At 32.3% G+C, this 20784-nt stretch overlaps 1 pseudogene; it reads right to left on the reverse strand.

Annotated features, from left to right (window-relative positions):
- Positions 1-457: 457 nt before the first annotated feature.
- On the reverse strand, positions 458-2398 carry LOC115982046 (annotated as a pseudogene).
- Positions 2399-20784: the final 18386 nt, after the last annotated feature.

The raw sequence follows: 20784 nt of genomic DNA on the forward strand, positions 1-20784 counted from the left end.
CTCACCTTATTCTTCATGCAACCACTGCCCTTATATATTTAATTTATTTTCAATATAAACTACTTATTACCCCCTTTGCACCTCATTCATCCATTCATTCCATGTTCTACCTACAAAAAGAAATAGTCAGTACTGGTACTCTCTTTATTTCTTTAATTTTGTTTCTCTTTTAATGGATTTATTTTATAATTTTTTTCTATTTTTTCCATTAATGGTTCTTTTTGCTTCTTAAGTTTATTTAATTGCTGCAACAAATTTGCATGTTCCGATATATTGTTATAAAAGTATTATCAATTTTATTATGTTAATCAATCAACTCAATTTCAGGCTGATATATTTTGTTCTATTTGACAGATCTTTGTTGGTATATGAATTTGTGTAAAGTAATAGATGATTGTAATATTGTTTTCATGAATTCCATGCACATCACGATCGATTTGTGACTAATTTGCTAGGTTTATTTATGATATTGTACAATAGGTAGATTCAAGACCGATAGGCGATAATAGTTCGATTCCTACCAGCTATGCTCACAAGCATTATTATTCTGAAGCATTAGACTTAGCACACAATAATTATTTGGGAACAGTCTTTGCAAGTTTAACATATATATAGGTACTTGATTATATATATATATATATAGAGGCACTTGTTTATCTCTCAAGGATAAACCTCAATGAGGGACTTCATGCCAAATGATGACACAATTTTGTAGCGGCTAAAGCCAGCCTCCAAGAACAGCTTTTCCCATTCTTTCTTGTTTCTTTCTTTTCCAGTTACGAAAACCATCATCAGTGCATCAAAGTGGAGCTTTGATGTGGTAACATCATGTTCGTCTTTCTCCTGATTTATCACCTTGTCTATGATAATTATCTTCCTTACCTTTGCTTGTAATAGCCTCTTTGCATCTTTTCAATATGTTGACACATTCCTCATCACTCCAATAATGCAAAATACACTGCCAAATAATAGTTATAATAATCAGAATTGAGGGTTTCATAACTTTAACTTCTTTTAAATTCAACTAACCTAAAAAGTAATGTTAATTAATTCTTTAGATTTGCCTAATAAAGTGGAGATAGAGTTTTAACTTATAGATTTCTAATTGTCCCAAAAATTTAAGCAATTACAAAATGATAAATTTAATAATTTAATCAAACAATAGGGATGTAATACATACAACATCCAAGGAAACATTAAAGAAAAACATTATCAAAAAGAAAAAAAATATTGAAGAAAAATTCCTACTGCTACCAATATTAATGGCCAACATGGATGACTTATGAAATTTGAAGGAAAAAAAAAAAGAAAAAAAAAAAGAAACCCAATTTCAAACTAAAATTATAAATATTAAAGAAACAATAAAATGTTATAAAATTATCTAATACAATGTTTTCTTTCATATGAACAGTGAATTTCATTAACAAAAATCTACTATTACTTCTCAGATACTAAATAATTGGTCATAAAATGTCACACACCTTGATTAGAATGGCATCTGCAGGAGGTATATACTGAAACATATCGCCCCCAACATATTTCAAATTTTCATTATCTGGCAAGTTGGCAACCACATGTGGGAGGTCAAACACAGTGTATTTAATGTGAGGGAATGCCTCAGAAATAATTCTTGCCACTGTTCCAGTACCACCTCCAACATCAACCAATGAACCTAAACCCTCAAAAATGGGACTGTAGTCCTTAACGACCAAGCTTATTTGTTTGGAATCACTAGCCATTGCTTCATTAAAAATGGTACTGAATTCTGGACTTTGGTCGCAAAAGTCCCAGAAACCCATCCCATGCGCCTTCTCAAAGGGTGTGAGCTCACTCCCCTGAAACCAATCTCCCAAGAACTGCCATGGACTTACAAGAACTGGATCAAGCAGTGCTAGAATAAACGGGGACAAGTTGGTGACCTTATCTTTGAGGATGAACCTAGAAAGAAGCGTGAGAGTATAGGCTTCTTCTTCTTTTTCTTGATTTTTATGAATTTTTGTTTTAGTGAAGAAGCCAGAGTGCACCAATAGACGCATAAGCCTGTGCAGGCAACAGGTTTTTTTGGGGTAAATATGAAGCTTAGAGACTAACTCTGGGAAAGTAATTGGTTGGCCATGATTGTGGATTATGTCAGGAATGCCTAGCTGAACTGCACACTTTATTGACATGGAATCAATGAAGCCAAAGATGTGTTTATACAAATGACACTGAACCTGAAATAACTCATTCACTCCCTCACCATGAACGTGATCCATCTTAATGCAGATCTCTTTGTGAGCTTCTTTTACTTCTCTATTAGTCCAGCTTCTGCTTCTTATATAGATGGTTATAGATTAGATTACAGTGAGTGCCCAATTCATTACCGGACAAACATGAATTAGATAGGAACGTGTAAAATATGAAGCAAGAGTGAAGTGTGAGGTGATGTGAAGTGACGTGCAGCAAGTGTGAAGTAAGGTAAGTGTGTCATAGACAGCAGTGCCGTGTGTGCGGTGCACTAGTGTCAGTGTATGTGAGTGAAGCACTAGTGTTTAGTCAAATTTTCTACATAATAAGAGAGAAATAGGGGTGTAATCAGAAATTTTTGGTTGAGGGACCGTGGCCCATGGTAATACTATCATATTGATTTGCAATTTAAGAAAAATACAAAGTATGACATACATACATACATACATACATACATACATACATGTCTTCTTGCATTAGTTTTAGAAAAAAAAAAATTTAATCTAACCAAAATTAGTCTACATTTACAAGAAATAATGTTTATAGAAATTAAATATAATAAAGTCACTACAAGCAACCATAAAATAAATAGCATTTAAATTCAGCCAAATTAGACTATTGTGGTAAAAAATAAATTCAAAATCAATTTCATTCATCTCAACTAATTAAATTCAAAATCAATTTCATTCCTACTAATAGTCTAATATTGTACCCTCATAGTCTCTCTACTCTCTAATGATAATTTCCACACTAGTACAACATAGGTCCTTGAATAACTATGGGATATGGTCTCACTCAAGAAGAAAAAAAATGTAGGATATGGCTGACATGTTTTAGAGGAGGGAAGGAAAAGTCAAAAGATGAAAAGTAGGGATTTGGGGTGGGGAATTTCTATGGCTAATGTATTGGAGGAGGGGCCAAGTTTTTCTCATGGGGGACTAGCTCTTAAATGAGAAGGTGTGAGACCTATTTCTTCCAACTACTATAGAGGTTTTAATAAATTTTGGAGGGGCCATGGCCCCCTCAAAAGGATAACATGCCTCCACCCCTAATCCCCTGGATAAACCTAGCACGGAATCTTAGTTGTCACTGCTACAGTCAATGTCTCCAAACCACGACTTTTACACAAGGGGTGTGCTAGAAGAGGGAGGAAGGGCCAAGCTTTTCTCATAGGGGGGCTAGCTCTTAAATGAGTAGGTGAAAGACCTATTTCTTCCTACTATTAAATTTTGGAGGGGCCATGGCCCCCCCCCCCCCCCCAAAGGATAACATGCCTCCGCCCTTGGAGAGAAGAACTCTTTCTACAGTAAAATTTTGGTTTAGTCAAATTTGACGAGCAAAGTTCACCGTTTTGTATTTAGGGTTTGTTTGGATATAGCTTATTTTACTGAAAACTGAAAATACTGTAGCAAAATAATTTTTAAATGGATGAATAGTGTTGTGGGACCAATTTTTAATATTTTTTTTTGAATAAAGTGGTGGTGGGTCTTGTGAACAGTGCATAAACAGTACGTGAATAGTGCATGAACAGTGTGAATAGTGCGTGAACAGTAACTTTGTCCCCTGAAACGCGTGTAGTAGGAAAAAAAAAGAAAAAAGAAAAAGAAAAAGCAAAAGAAGAAAACATTGAAAACGTAAATGCAAAATAATCTGGATCCAAACGCTACCTTAGCCTTTTTTTTGGGTTCATGCCCTTTCGGTTTGTTCTTTTCTCTTATTTATTTATTTATTTATTTTAAAAATTTATATGAGTTGGCACGGTATATTGTTATACAAATACAACTTAAACCAAAAAAAAAAAAAAAACAACAAATTTCATGATATTTTCATAATTATTGAAGTGTCAATTTATTATAGGTAAAAATAAAATTATAAAATATGAAACTGGAACCAACCATAACTGAAAATAAATGTACGCTCTGTTTGTTTTGGCATTAACGTTTTTTGGAAAATGATTCATTTTTCAGAGAGTATTTTCTGAAAAATTATTTTATTTTTCGGTGTTTGAAAACAACCTTGAAAATGGGCTTGAGAATGTTTTTTGGTGTTTGGTATTCACAGTTTTTTATAACATTTCTTGTATAATTTAAAACATGTATAATATGTGTATTGTGTAAACCCACCTAATGTAATCAATATAAATAAATAAATAAAGAAAAAAGCCAAGAATGAAATATGGTTTTCAAACTAAAATTTTGACAATGGATACAATCAAAATTAGTTATCCAATTTTCATGATCTCAAATACTTATCTTGCTCATCTATATCTCTATATATCTAAAAGCTGAAGCGTAACAATTATTGTTGCTACACTCCTGTTAAGCCACATTATCGGCCACGTCTATATATATATATATATATTGGTTTACCAACTCTATTAATTTTTTATTGCAAAATTAATGTTTTTGTGGCCAACATGATGCACTACACTCCACCATAAACTTTATTGTTTATATTCAAAGCTCCTTTTGTTAGGTTTTAAGGAATTAGGAACTAATGTATTAGAATTTCATTTTGTAATGTTGGCAAACCATGATCAAAACGTTTTAGTCTTGTTTAAACTTGCTCAAAGTATGTGTTTTTATGTAAAGTTGGAATCGAGTTACTGCAGGATTTACTGTGTAAATCTGCCTGGCTTGATCGATCAAGAATTAGACTCGATCGATCGAAAGTCGTGCAGATTGTTTTTTCTACAGAATTTCCAACTCAGCCTAAGCTCGTTTGACATGTAGGGTTTTATGTTTTGTCTTAAGTATAAAAGGGAAAACCCTGACCACGTTTTGATGTTGCTCTTTATGCTGTGTGTGAGAATCTTCTGTGAGATCTAAAGGTGTTTGTCTTCACATACACTTAGGGTTTCTGATCTCAAGATTGATGTCGAGAGCTTGGTGATCAATTCAGTTGCTGATTCAAGAGCTTAAAGATACACAAGTAAGAGTGCTTGTACTTGCTGGGAATCCAAGAAAGAAGTAGTCTGTGGACTCGGAGTTATCACGTGATCGTGGTAGTAAATTTCCTACTCGAGGTAGTGATAGGATGTTAGTGGTCTAAGTCGCTATTGTGTAAACTTCAATTCTTTTATCGTTTTATCTTAAGGATAGTTAGGTTAAATCCTCCCTAGGTTTTTTATCGGTTTGGTTTTCCTGGGTTATCATATCATTGTGTTCTTTTAATTTTCCGCACTTTAAAATGATATGATATATTTGTGTTAACCTAGATTTGGATAATTTGACTAAGTAATCACTTGATTAATTAACTAGGTTAATCTGGTTGTGTTTTAAGGGGTCTAAAAACAAATAAGTGGTATCAGAGCAGGTTGCTCTCTTATTGTAGATCTTTTGATCTAAGAGCTGATCCTTGACCCTTGTTGTCTTGGAACACAGACACTCTCTTGTTATTCCACCTCACTTTGATAGGAATAATTACACTTATTGGAAAGTAAAGATGAAATCTTTCCTGAAATCTATTAATGAGAGAGTTTGGAACTCCGTTGAATACGGATGGGAGAAGCCCACTACTCCTGTTAGTGAGTGGCAAACTTCTCAGAAAGAAACAGCCGCTTTTAATAGCAAAATTATGAATATTATTTTTAATGCTGTTTCTATGGAGGAATTTAAGAGAATTTCTAATGTTGAGATTGCCCACACTGCTTGGAATATCCTCCAAAGTGTGCATAAAGGCACAAAGGTAGTTAAAATCAATAAGTTGCAGCAATTAACTACTAGATTTGAAAGCATTAGGATGTTTGATGATGAATCTTTTGATGAATTCTATGCTAAGGTTAATGATATTGTTAATTCTGTTTATAATCTGGGTAAAATCTATGATCAACCTAAAATTGTTAGGAAGATTATTAGATCTTTGACTGAGGATTTTAGACCCAAAGTGACTGCCATCACTAAAAGCAAGGATGTGGACTTCATCCCTGTTGATGAACTTGTAGGATCTCTTCAGTCCTATGAGTTGGACCTACCAAAGACTAGCAAATCCAAATCAATGGCTCTTAAGTCTGTTGATGATGTTGATATGAGTGGATTTGATGATGAGCTCTCTGTTATAGAGACTACCTATCTTACCAAGAATATTAGAAACTTTCTTAGGAACAATAACAGAAGGACAAGAGGTAAAAACAATGCTGAACCTAGAAATTTTAGGAGGAATGATCTCACTAAGGTTAATAACACTGAAAAAGCTAAAGAGAAAGTAGGTCAACCTTCTAATAATTTTATGGGTCAACAATGTTTTGGATGTCAAGGGTGTGGTCATGTGAAATTTGAATGTCCAACATTCTTGAGGTCTAAGGGTAAGGTTATGGCTGTAACCCTTAGTAATGATAAAGTTTCTGATAATGAGTCTGGTAGTGATGAGGATGGAAACTTCATTGCTTTCACTGCTACAACTGTAGTTGATAAAAGTGTTGCTGTTGAAGAGAACCCTTCTGATGGGGAACTCTCTGAGGATGCAGATTTACAAAAAACCTATAATAAACTTTGCAAAGTTATTGCAAAGGATGCTATGAGTGTTGATCTAGGTTTAAAGAAAATTGCATCTCTTGAACTTGATAAGAAAAATTTGCTTGTGAAACTGTTTGATACTAATGAATTGTTGAATAATGTGAAGACTGAGAACACACTTTTGCTTGATAAAGTTAAGAATTTGGAACTTGAATTATCTATTGCTAGAGAACAAACTAATAGGTCTGCAAGCTCCAAACTTGTTCACATGTTGAGTGTTCAAAAGTCTTCCTCTGACAAAACTGGGTTAGATTTTGTAGAAAACTTCTCTGTGCCTGAAACTCATTCCACAAATTTTGTTCCTTCTTTTGAGGCTCCTGTGAGTGGGGTTGTCGAACTTGTAGAAGTTTCACCTCCTAGGAAAATTAGGGTTGATCTTCAAGAATCTAAACCTAAGACTCCTAATCCTCCTAAGGGCAAGTTGTATGATAGATCTGCATGGGTTTGTCATTTTTGTGGAAAGTCTGAGTATATTCGTCCAAACTGTTTCAAGTTGCAAGCTGCTAAATAAGCAAACAAGCCAAAAGTACCTATACCTCAAGCACAAGATCCTATGGTACTTATTGGTGAGTTGGTAAAGGCTTTAAACCTTCATTCCAATCCTAGAGTTGCTTAGAATTCTAATTTGAAGAATAACTCCAATGCTAAAGTTGCATCTAAAAAGTTTTGGATGCAAAAGGCGCAATCTAATTGAGTCTTTCTGACTTGGTCCTTGTGATTCATTGTTCTACTCTTTGTGACCATTCCTCTTTGCTGTTTGTGTGATTTTTGTTTTTCTAGGATTGGTATTTCATAACATTCATGCATTTCATTCTAGGTTGTTTTTGTTATTTCTTTTCAACAATAAAAAAAAAAAAAAAAAAAAAAAAAAAAAAAAAAAAAAAAAAAACAAAACAAAAAAAGAAAAAGAAAAGGGAAGCAAAATGTGTTTTGCATTATTTGTCTTGGATTTGAAATCAAGGTTGGCCAATTTATTTTTACATGACATGTGTATGTATCTTGTTTAGCTTTGATGAGCTTATTTATTGCACTTTACTAGTTTGAGCTTTGTAGTGCATGTTGTGTGGGAAGATGTTTATAGTTTTTGATCACATGATTTTGATCTTGAAGTTATATGCCTTTGATTGTCGAACTTGAACTTATTGAGAAAAACAAAAATAACCATCTCACCACTGTTTACTAGTCAATCATGAATACCTTAGTGCATATCGTAAGATTTTGTACTCGAGAAAGTGTAGCACATGCACAAAAAGAACATAAGGTGTAGCCTCGGTTTAAATGCTAAAATTGGTGTGTACTTTTTTGGGCTTTAATAACTTCACAATCAAATAAAATTGGTGTGTACATTATCTTGACTATTTTAATAAGTTTCTAATCAAATAAAATTAGTGTGTATATTATGAGGCAAATCAAGAAACTTACATGATTGCAAAATTTTATTCTAGGAGATGTGGAAGTTATATGATGTAACTCTTTAGGATATAGTCTCTCTCAAATCTATGTGATGAATTTTGTAGAAATTGTAATTGATTTCTATTTATATATCGCCTCACATGTATTTCAAGTTTTTGCTAATTGCACACACTACACAAGTTAATCTTTGCTAAACTTTGTACATGTTATTGTGTGTGATTTTGGTTTGGCTAACCAAGTTTGAAAATTTCTTGAGTTTTATGCAAAACATGTTTTCTGTTTGAGACTTTAAGGATAATTGATTAAAAATCTTATTTTTGGGAAATCTAGGTTCAATACATGTGTTTTTTAAAAAGCATTTCATCTCATACTCATGCATTTTATTCATAAAATACTATGCTTTGAGGAGTTTTTGCATAAAATTGCTTTGTTTTTCAAAAAAATTGTGTTTTCCAGATTTTCGATCAATCGAAACTGTTTTTCGACCGATTGAAAATGCGATTAAAATTTTGTTTTGAATTTGACCTACTAGATCGCTGTTGGATCAATCGAAAGTGATTTTCAATCGATCGAAACTAATTTTCGATGAATCGAAAATCGTATAGAGAGTTTTTTAAAACCTTTGTTTCTCACATGTTCAAATACTATTTCAAAACTTTCAAAAGCTTTTCTCTCTCTATTCAATCGGTCTAAGATTCCAAGCAAGATTTTTGTCATTTTTGCCAAATTTCTTTAAGAGTTTTTGTCATCTAAGGCCGGTAAGACCTTTATACCCCTCCTTTTTCATTTATTTTCTTGTTTTCATGCATTTTTGCCATGCATCAAAGGGAAATTTCGAACCTAAGGGAAATTGGGATTTCTGTTGATTTAAGCCTTTTCTTTGGAAATTGGTCAATGGGTTTTTATTGTGGGATGATATACAACTGTTCTATGTGAATTAATTTGATCAATTTGTTGCTTTGTGGAAAATTGAAATTTCTAGGGCTTGAAACTACTCAATTTGGGGATTTTGTTCAATTGTGCTTAATTTGATGGAATTGGCTTGGTAGATTGATTCATTTGATCATTATAATGAGTTATCTCTATTGTGTAATGGTCAATTAATCAATTTGTTGGGTTTTGTGAAAATGGGTTTTTCAAATTTTGGGTTTTTGATGTAAACTCTATCTCAAACTAATTTTGTGATCTTGGAGTAAAATTGAACTTATTCTCACTGCATTAGAGCATGCATCATGTGTTGATATTGGTCATGCATCATATAGAATTGTTATTTCTATATTGTTCTGTGCTAACTTGCAGTCTGCTCTTGGTTTTTCTGTTTCTCTCTCTCTCTCTCTCTCTCTCTCTTGTGTCTGTCCCTTTAATCCTAAGCATCATGGTTAGGAAGACTAGAGCCCATAGGACCTCCACCTCTACTTCTTCCCCCACCTTTGATATTGTGAGATTCCTGAGTGAGAAAAACCAGGAAGCATATGAAAGGCTGAACCTTTGTAGGAATATTTGGGCTAAGAGGAAGGTTTTGTTAGACGAGCTAGATGGTGAAATTAGGAGAAACTTTGACTGTAGGGGTTGGTTACCTTTGTTGGATGTTGATCATCCTCCTCTAGCTACCTTGATCAGAGAGTTCTACTCGAACCTTTCTGTCCACTCCTGTGATTCCAACGCTCTTGTGAGAAGTTGGATACGGGGTGATGAGTACACCATTACTCCTTCAGTAGTGGCTGCTGCTCTTGGGGTGCCACTGGTCTAGCATCCAGTTTGCACTTATGATGAGTCCCCACCCCTTGATGACATTATGTCATTTATTACTGGTACTTCTATCTAGTGGGGTTCTGATCCTCAGATCACCTCTCACGAGTTGATCGAGACTCATTATCTTTTTTTCCAGATTTCTTGCCATTCTATTTGGCCTATCTCTCATTTGCACACCATCCCTATAGAGCGTTGTGTGTTTTTGTATGCCTTTGTCACAGACGCTTCAATGAGTTTTCCTCATCTTTTTATTCGTTCCTTGATTGAGGTTCATAGGAGTAATTCTACTGCTTATGCTCTTTTCTTTCCGGTTTTCATTCATCAGATTCTTTTGCATTTAGGATTAGAGCAGTTTCCTGCATTTGAGATTGTTCATATCATTACTCCTATTGGTGCCACCTTTCTTAGGCAAAGGGCTGCTTAGATAAAAGCAAGCTCTAAACACCTTAGGGTTGAGTTTTTCAGTGTTGCACCTCCTCTTCCTTCTTCTACAGGTGATACTACTGCTGAGGAGTCTGTCGATCCTGCTGTTGCTGTTGTTCCTCCACCTTCTACCTCGGATGATTTAGACATTCTGCATATGTTGGAGATTGTCATGACCGTTCAGGTGGCTCATGGTCAGGTTTTGGTGGACATGCTTGATGAGCTTCGTGCCTTACGAGCAAATTTGGAGCATTTTAGACGGTCGCCTCCACCACCTCCTTTTGATGATGAGTAAGTGCCCTTTGGCAATTTGTCACAAAAAAGGGGAGTACATATGTAAGGGAGATTTTTGATGTTTTGGAGCTGTGGAGCTTTTAGATTGTATCTAGGTGCTTCATTCTGTATTTTTATTTTTGTTTATGATGTATTTTTTGTTTTTGTTTGGGTTGTCCATGATAAGGGGGAGATACATTGATGATATATGTTTCTTCTTTCACATTGTTTATTGATTTATATTTATGAGTTATTCATGATATATGTCTTTATTTTTATGTTATATGTGAAATCAAGAAGTTACTTTATTTTATTTGTATTTTCCACACATGCGTTTATGCATTTGTTGAGTGTTTCAGGAATATACAGGTTGATTCAATCGTGCTGCTGTCTACACTTGCAACTGATAGATGGTAGTTAGGTTGAATTTGTTGTGTTGGGCAATATTTTCGTAATGGGTTGTTTTTATGTAACTTTGACCAATTTGTTTAGTTTGTGTTTTGTCATGGATTGCCAAAGGGGGAGTTTGTTAGATTCTAAGGAATTAGGAACTAATGTATTAGAATTTTATTTTGTAATGTTGGCAAACCATGATCAAAACGTTTTAGTCTTGTTTAGACTTGCTCCAAGTATGTGTTTTTATGTAAAGTTGGAATCGAGTTACTGTAAGATTTACTGTGTAAATCTGCCTGGCTCGATCAATCGAGAATTAGACTCGATCGATTGAAAGTCATATAGATTGTTTTTTCTACAGAATTTCCAACTTAGCCCAAGCCCGTTTGACGTGTAGGGTTTTATATTTTGTCTTAAGTATAAAAGGGAAAACCCTAACCATGTTTTGATGTTGCTCTTTATGTTGTGTGTGTGAATCTTCTGTAAGATCTAGAGGTGTTTGTCTTCACATACACTTAGGGTTTCCAATCTCAAGATTGATGTTGAGAGCTTGGTAATCAATTCAGTTGCTGATTCAAGAGCTTAAAGATACATAAGCGGGAGTGCTTGTACTTGTTGGGAATCCAAGAAAGAAGTAGTCCGTGGACTCAGAGCTGTCACGTGGTCGTAGTAGTAAGTTTCCTACTCGAGGTAGTAATAGGATGTTAGTGGTCTAAGTCACTATTGTGTAAACTTCAATTCTTTCATAGTGGATTTGTTTTACCTTGAGGATAGTTAGGTTAAATCCTCTCCACGTTTTTTGCCGATTTGGTTTTCCTGAGTTATCATATCATTATATTCTTTTTATTTTTCGCACTTTATAATGATATGATATATTTGTGTTAACCTAGATTTGGATAATTTGACTAAGTAATCACTTGGTTAATTAACTGGGTTAATCTGGTTGTGTTTTAAGGGGTCTAAAAACAAACACCTTTCAACGTTAAATTTTTAGTTTTAATGTGAATAGCATGGGATACCAGGTGGTCTTTTGCACTACCACCCTAAGTTAACTAAAATTTACTTTAAAAAAAATACTACTATAATCACTTCTACAACGACAGATATCATTTCTTCTTAAAGAGAAAATGATTATAATCACTCTTCATCAATCACTATTTTTTCATTTTCAAGGAGCCAGTCAAACTTTATTTTTGGTTTCCCATTTATTTGTAATTTATAATTTTTTAAAATTTTATAAAATATTTATTTGTATGTTGTAATAGTTGATTCCATTGTGTATATGAAAAGACGGTGATCTTTTCGTCTTCTCCAATCATTTCTTCCGTTGTAACTTTTGTAACACTTGATGCTTCTAAATTTTTCATGTTGGATTTGATATGCCATATGTGATGTGCACAACATGTTAATCGGGTTGAGATAATCCAAGATATACACTACTTGGCTAAAGCTAATAATCCGCACATTCGATGGTTTGATGTTCAATCAAACTATCCTCAACAAGTATGTCACTCCCACAAGTAGTCTCACTTTTACTTATAAAAGAAAAAACAAAATAGTTTAGTCTTACATTTTTTTTGATAGTATTTTACATGTATCTTTCCAAATGCTAATGTGGACACTTATCTCTAATGACATGGCAGGTAATGAGCTATTATTAACATACCAATAACATGATGGAAATGGGGCTTCAATGTGATGGAAGCTAGGTGTATATAGGTTCTAAGAATGGCATAGTAAAGATTTGAGATTTGAGGTAAATAGATTTTTTCCCCCAACATATATAAGGTGGATTTGTTATTATTAAATTATTATATTATGCCCTTATTGTTTAATATTATTTAGAGTTACTCTTTATATACATACATATATATATATATATATATATATATATATATAAGCGGAAGTGTAAAATTTATTATTGCTACACTCCTATTGAGCCACCTCATCCACCATATCATTATTCTTTTTCTTATTATTTTTTACCTTTAATTTTTTTTTGAAAATATTAAATATATAAATATATTGGTTTTACAAATTCATCTTAGATAGTCTTAACGTTACATATTCATGTTCTTTAATTATGATGTTATAACTAAATAATAAATCAATGAAAAATCAAAACAAAAAATATTGTCTATACATATTCATCTTCAGCAGTTTTAACTTTACATATAATTTTGCATTTACAAGTTTATTTACTTTAATTTAGATGTTTATAACTAGAAAATAAAATCAATGAAGAATTAAAAAAAAAAGTGTCTATAAAAAGTTATTCACAAGTCTTGCTTAATATTTGATGGTAGAAAATATATAACTAAACAACTGCCTTATGGGAGGAATTTGAATCAAGTGTATTGTAGATCTCCTGCTAGAGGTTTGTACTTAATGGTGTTTGTTATTGACCTAATTTGGAGAAAAATCATATCATAATATGTCCTATTTTGTGTTGTTATCAGATTTTAGTTTATTTTGAAAAGAACAAGATAGTTTGGACAATATGATGAAGAATAGTTTTTACAGTTGAAAAAGATGGTCTTTGTGTAGTTTCCTTTCACTGTTTGTAAATATTTTGTTTAACAAATTAGTAGCAAATTATTATGCCTTTATTGAATGATGTTCCAAGGTACTTGAGTAATTGTTTTAAGTTTTTACGAATATCTAATATTACCCCTCATCATTTTTTCATTAGTGTATTTTTAAAGATTTTTTTTAAGAAAATAAATTCAATTTTGTTTAAAATTAATTATTTAACTATTTATTATTCACATATTGGATTAGATTATGGCAATATTTACACAATACTTCTTCTTCTTCTTCTTTTTTTTGTTAAAATTTTCCTCTATTTTTTTCCCTTTAAAATTGTACTCTTGGTTTATTGATTTATTTTTATATTATTATGGAAAAAGAGTTAAAATCATCATGTATAAAGCTATAGCCGGCACTTTTACTTAGAACCGACCACCTATTTCTATTGAATAACTTCAAAACCTTATTAAAATTTTTGAATTTGATTGTGCATTGGATCTTTGGTTTGATAACATCACATTTGATATGTTTTATATACGTATCAGGAAGGAGTTTGGTTATGATGTGAGTTTTATTTTTACCATTCTTTTTTTTTTTTTTTAAAATTGTACTTTTGTTGAATTTTATTAATTTTTTAGATATATTTTTTAGTGTTTTCGGTGTGTAGGGTAGAAAAAAATTAGGTTTGAGAAAGTTTGTTTAAAACTAAAAGAATAATTTCTAAATTTTATATACTTTATAATGACACACAAAATGTTATAAATAAGTTTTATTAAAAAATAAATATTTTCACTAACTTACCTTTTGAATTCCTGGGAAAAATTGTTTTGTTTTAATTTTGATATGATAAAAATTATATATATATATATATATATATTACATTTGTGATTTTTCCTATAATAAATGAAAATATGTTTATAAAATACATTATTCTTTATTAAATTAGTTCAAATTGCAAAAAATAAACTTAATGAGGTCACTCTAAAAGGATTATCATGCGTAACGCGCAGGACTACGACTAGTGTATATAAACAGTAACATACATAATATATATATATATATATATAATCATACTTCTCATAATTCAAAATAACCATTATAACCTTAAGTTCCATTTTAAATAGTTCAAAATGCCACATAGGCCAGATAGTTTTACTGGCAAACTAATCGAGTACAAATAATTTGATAAATATACCGAAAATTGTTATAGAACCGTTGATCGATCTGTAAGGAGGAAAAAAAAAAAAAACCTTATTAAAGAACGGTGTTATAGACGGTAGAAGAAATAGAGAGAAAAAAGAGAAGAGAGGCAGATAGAGAGAGAAATCTATGAGAAGAGAAAAAGGCTAGAGGGGGTGATAGTGAGGGCGTGAAAAGAGAGAAAAAACAAAGGGAGGAGAAGAAGTGAGAGAGTTTATTGTGAGAAAGGCTAAATGAGCGAAAGAAAATATTTTTTCTTAGGTCAAAAGAAGATAATATTTATAGGAGCTATGCACTGTGTGAGAGAGAAATTGTTTTCCAATTTTTTTTTTTGGAAAACAACCTATAAAAAATTAGTCTTATTTTTATAAGAGTTTTCCCTTGACTAAAGATAGTTTTCCGTTGACCAATTTTGTTTGTTTGTTTGTTTTCTTTTTTTGTTTTTAATGCTAATAAATACTGGAAAATGTGGAAAACTATTTTTATAGAATGTTTTCCAGCGAAACAAACAGAGCGGTATTGTGAAAAGTTGTAACACTTGTTATCACAATATTTTGTTACAACATTTTCACAATTGCCTAGATATTAGTTTCTTATAGATCAAATATAAAAAATGCTAAAATTTCACAACATTTTCACATTAATTTCACAGCAAATCATAGGTGGTAAGCTATCAATAATGGATAAAAAAATTATATCAGTCGTGGATCCATTTTAAAACCAGTAACAACTTGTCATCTAGAATTTGTTATAAAAATATTGTGAAAGTAGCATTTCTATAAAAATATATAATAAAATATCAGATCGAGACTTACCAATGCCACAAATAAAAGTATTGTGAAAACGTTGTGACATTTTGTTACGTTCCTAGACTTCTTTTTAGGTTTAGTCAAATTTGGTGAGCCAAATTCATTGTTTCACACATAATTTTCTTTGGTTGGTTTTTTGTTTGTTGATTTTTTTTAATGCATTGTTTAAAGTGGTTGTCCCAATTAAAAACCAATAACAATTTGCCACCTAAGATTTTCTATGAAAATGTTGTGGATATAACATTACTTTAAAATAAAATAATAAAATATCATACCAAGGCCCACCATAGCTAAAAATAAAGGTATTGTAAAAATATCGTAACATTTGTTGTGTTCTTGACTATTTTTTGGTTTAGTCAATTTGTTGAGGAAAAATTCAGAGTTTTGCGGACAGTTTTCTTGGCTGATTTTTTTTAAAAAAAACTTTTTTTGAAGTTAAAAAATAAAAAAATAAAAACACACATAGTTTTGCCTACCAAAAAAATGGGGAAAAATTAAGCACTTTTGGGTAGTTTCATCCTCCCCCCTAAATTTTAAAGTTGAATAATTTCCTCCTTTATATTTTGTAAACAAGCATAGACTTCTTGTTGTAACTCTCTTAGTTAAACCCTCACAAAATCTTATGATTCCTAGAATATTCCATTTTGGGCAAAATTTGCTGAACAGTAACTGTTTAGGAAAATTTTAGGTAAATAACATATCTTTTTTATTGCTAAAAGAACTTAATATATATATATATATATATATATATATAAATTCAAGAAATTAAGGTGGGCTATTTCCTTTCCTCTTTCTTTTCATACATGGCAAAAGTTCTCAGCACATTTAAAAATGAAACAGAGTATCCTTTCCTTTCGATTATACCAAAGGTCTTTTGATAAATTACTATTTTTTTTTTCTTTCAATTAAAAAAGCATTTCCAAAACATCTTTAGTTACTCATGGTAGACCATTATATAGAAGAATGAAGAAAGAAGTTCCATAAAAGAAGAAATAAAATATGGTTGAATTCCACACAATTGTCTTGAACTTTCTATGCTTTCCCAAGCAATATTGTGCTTTCTTTTTCTTTTCCTTTACTTTTTTTTTTGTTTTTTGTTTTTTGTTTTTGTTTTTGTTTTTGTTTTTAGCTATATCCGGTTACCATTATCTACAAGAAATTAAATGGGCATATTACAATGCATTCTTAAGATTTGGTGATCATTCAATGATCCCCCTTCATCACATGGGATAATTATAATATGATCTCTCTTTATAGGAGTGTAAACTAAATTAATGGGATCTTGTCTTCTTTAAAGTCATTTTTAAAAACCCAATGTTAAAACCAGCACGCGTTCATTTAGTTCCATTTCACTTATAAGATATCTCATTCTCATTGGCAACCTCAGAATTGTTATTAACATGGATAGTCTATATATATAAAACCAAATCCTCTGAAACTCTCATAATTTCCTAGGTCAGCACAATATTTAACTAAATTATTTTTGTTTAGTCTAAACTTAACAAGGAGTAAAACTCTATCTCTCTAACAAGTCCAACTTAAACTCAAACTCATCATTATCATTTTTTTAAAACAAAATTATTTTTGTTTAATCCAAACTTAACAAGGAGTGAAACTCAATCTCTCTAATAAGTCCAACTTAAACTCAAATTCAAACATTGATAATTTATCTCCAAAATTGTGAGGTTAATCATGAACACTATTGTTGGGTTCTAAGACTTTAGGTTTAAATGTATTAGAACTTCAATTTGTAATGTTAGCAAACCATGATCAAAACGTTTTAGTCTTGTTTAGACTTGCTCAAAGTATTTGCTTTTTATGTAAAGTTGGAATCGAGTTACTGTAGAATTTATTGTGCAATTCTGTTTGGTTCGATTGATCGAAAGTCGTGCAGATTGTATTTCTGCAGAAATTTCCAACTCAGCCCAAGCCCGTTTGATGTGTAGGGTTTTATGTTTTGTCTTAAGTATAAAAGGGAAAACCCGAGCCACATTTTGTAGATGCTCCATATGCTGTGTGTGTGAATCTTTTGTGAGATTAAGAGGTGGTTGCCTTCACACATACTTAGGGTTTCCAAGTTTCAAGATTATGTCAAGAACTTGGTGATTGATTCAGTTGCTGCATTCAAGAGCTTAAAGATACACAAGCGGGTGTGATTATGCTTGCTGGGAATTCAAGAAAGAAGTAGTCCGTGGACTTGGAGATGTCACGTGGTCGTGGTAGTAAGTTTCCTACTCGAGGTAGCAATAGGATGTTAGTGGTCTAAGTCGCTATTGTGTAAATTTCAATTCTTTCATAGTGGATTCAGTTTTACCTTGAGGATAGCTAGGTTAAATCCTCCCCAGGTTTTTTACCGGTTTGGTTTTCCTGGGTTATCATGTTGTTGTGTTCTTTATTTTTCGCACTTTACAATAATATGATATATGTGTGTTAACCTAGACTTGATAATTTGACTAAGTAATTACTTGGCTAATTAACTAGGTTAATCTGGTTGTGTTTTAAGGGGTCTAAAAATGTACAAGTGGTATCAGAGCAGGTTAGCTCTAGCATTTAGATCTTTTGATCTAAGAGTTGATCCTTGATCTCTATTATTATGGATTATTTTAAGTGTGTTACTGTTTTTGATTTTGATGATTTGAATAAAAAGGACACTGTTGTTTCTGTTAATCTTATTGATGCCTGTGAAACTCTTCGTAAGGAATTATTGAAATCTATGAAAATTTCTAAGAAATTCAAAGAAGAGTTAAAATTGGCTAATCTTGAAAAAGAGGTGTAAAGTTGTGATTTACAAATATGTATTTTGTTGGCTTTTATTCCTTGCCAAATTTGATTGTAATTTTGTTCAATCTTTTGTACCGTGTATTTGTTGTGGGAATTTATTGTAAGGGTTGTGTGATAGTGAGAGAGAGTGTGAAGACTCAAGCTATTGAAGACTGAAGAGTTTTCGCAGGTATATCGCGACTAAGCATCCCATGAAAGGAAGCATGTGCCTTGCATATGACTGGAATGCGAAGAGTTAGGCCAGATGGAAACAGCTGTGTCTCACGAGTATCTCACGGGTAAGGCCTTCCTGCGAGACATTCGCGAGACATTCTATTCTGCCAGCCTGTCCAGCCTGATACACACTTTCTGTGCCTATACTATTTATACCCACATTACCCACAAATGAGATAGAGAGCTTTTAAGAGAAAACCCTAGCTAAAACACTTGAGAGTTAGAAATTTTTAATCCAACAATTCTCTACACATTTGTTTGTGGAATTTTCTCATCTCCTACCTCTCCATTTCCATACCATTGAGAGGTAAATAGCCCAAACACTTACACACCTTTTGAGAGTGTCCAGTGAGGTTTTAGTGCTCGGAAGGCTTAGGTACAGAGGGTGGATTAGGCTTGGAGGGTCTCTTGCTTATCCATGTATCCCAACTGATTGTCTGGTGGATCGATTACCGCTTGGAGGGCGGCGGAGAGGTTTTTCGCCGAGTTCTTCGGTTTCCTCTTCGATAACACGTCTCGGTGTTATTTGTGTTTGCATCTCTCTTCCCTACTCTTGTTCATTTCATTTTACTGTTGTGTTGCTTTAAATATGGATTAGAGTAGCTCTCGTGCTTATATGCTTGTGTTTACACTATTCTGCACTTAGTATTAAGTTAGTGTAAAATCAACCAAGCCGTAATTTGAATTGGGGGTCTAAATAAGCTCTTGTGTTTTCACACATTTCGAGCTTTCAAGGGGAATTACTTTTTGATTAGATGAATCTAATAAAAAGAATGAATTTTTGAGAAATCAAATTTCCTCTCAAGATGAGAAGATGAAAAGCTTGGAACAAGAGTTAATTGAATCTAAAGCTAAACTTGAAAATTTGACTAGTACCAAGCCTGTTGTTGATAACAGAAGTGTTTCTGTTTCTCTTAAGTCTAAAAATGAGAAAGTTTATATCCCTCCTTTCAAGAGGAATAATAAAGAAAAGACTTATTTTGCTAGGTTAGACAAAGGTAAAAGTTCTGCTGAAATTTCTAAATGTATGTCTAAACCTACTATTAGAGAGCATAATAAATTTGTTTTTGTGCCTACTTATCACCTCTGTGGTGCTGTTGGTCATATTAGACCAAATTGTTCTTTGTTGAGGCAAAAACCAAAATCTGAGACTAGATTTGCTGTTAGGAATACTGATATTCCTAAATTTGTTCCTGTTTGTCGCTTTTGTGGTGTCTCTGGTCACATTTGTCCTACTTGTCATAAATTGAAATTTAAGCATTCTATATTTCAGTCTAGGATATGTGATGATATTTCTCCTGCCATAAGTCCATAGAAATTGTTTCATATTCTTTTGAAAAATTTGAGCTTGTTGGCTTGTGAAAGGAATTTGCAGGATTTCAGTCTCTCTCAGAAGATTGGTGTAATCCCTCAAATACACTCTGCCTCTCATGGATTTTCACCTACAAAGCCAAAGACTCGTGCTATATGGGTGAGAAAAGATTCTCTAAGGTGAGTGTTGTTTAGTTGTCCCTGATTTAGTTCTTTCAATTGTTTGTGGACATGTTTTGTTTTTGTTTTTGGTTGCTTTTTATTAAAAAAAATCCAAAAACGTTGAAAATTTTCAAAAAGACAAAAATATTTTATTTTGTGTCTTGTTTTATTTTTCTTGAGGATTACATGAATTATGATATCTCTCTCTTGATTTAGAACATGCTTGACATTGTGGAGAAACTTGAATAGTATGTGTTATATAAGTGCTAAGCTATTTTTGATTTTGTTTGAGTATGTACTAGTTTGTACATGTACTCAAGGGTTAATTAAGAAATTGACATTTCTTGTTTGTGTACCTTCTATAGCTTAGTTAAGTACTGTCATGCATTGCATTTTTAATCATTTAGCATAATGTGTGCTTTTTGTTTTTGGTCATAATTTTTTTTTTTTTAAAACCAAAAAGATTTTTGTGTTTTATATTTCACATCTTGGATTTATAATCAAGGATTCACCATTTTATCTTTACATAACATGATTATGTAACTTGTTTAGCTTGGATGAACTTCTTTTATTGCACTTTACTAGTGTGAGTTTTGTAGTGCATGTTGTGTGGGAAGATGTTTATAGTTTTTGATCACATGATCTTAATCTTGAAGTCACATGTCATTGATTAACGGACTTGAACTTATTGAAAAAGGCATAAATAACCATCTCACCATTATTTACTAGCCAATCATGAATACCTTAGTGCAGATTGTAAGATTTTGTACTCGAGAAAGTGTAGC

Source organism: Quercus lobata, chromosome 3 (genome assembly GCF_001633185.2).
Source record: "Quercus lobata isolate SW786 chromosome 3, ValleyOak3.0 Primary Assembly, whole genome shotgun sequence".
Taxonomy (NCBI): Eukaryota; Viridiplantae; Streptophyta; class Magnoliopsida; order Fagales; family Fagaceae; genus Quercus; species Quercus lobata.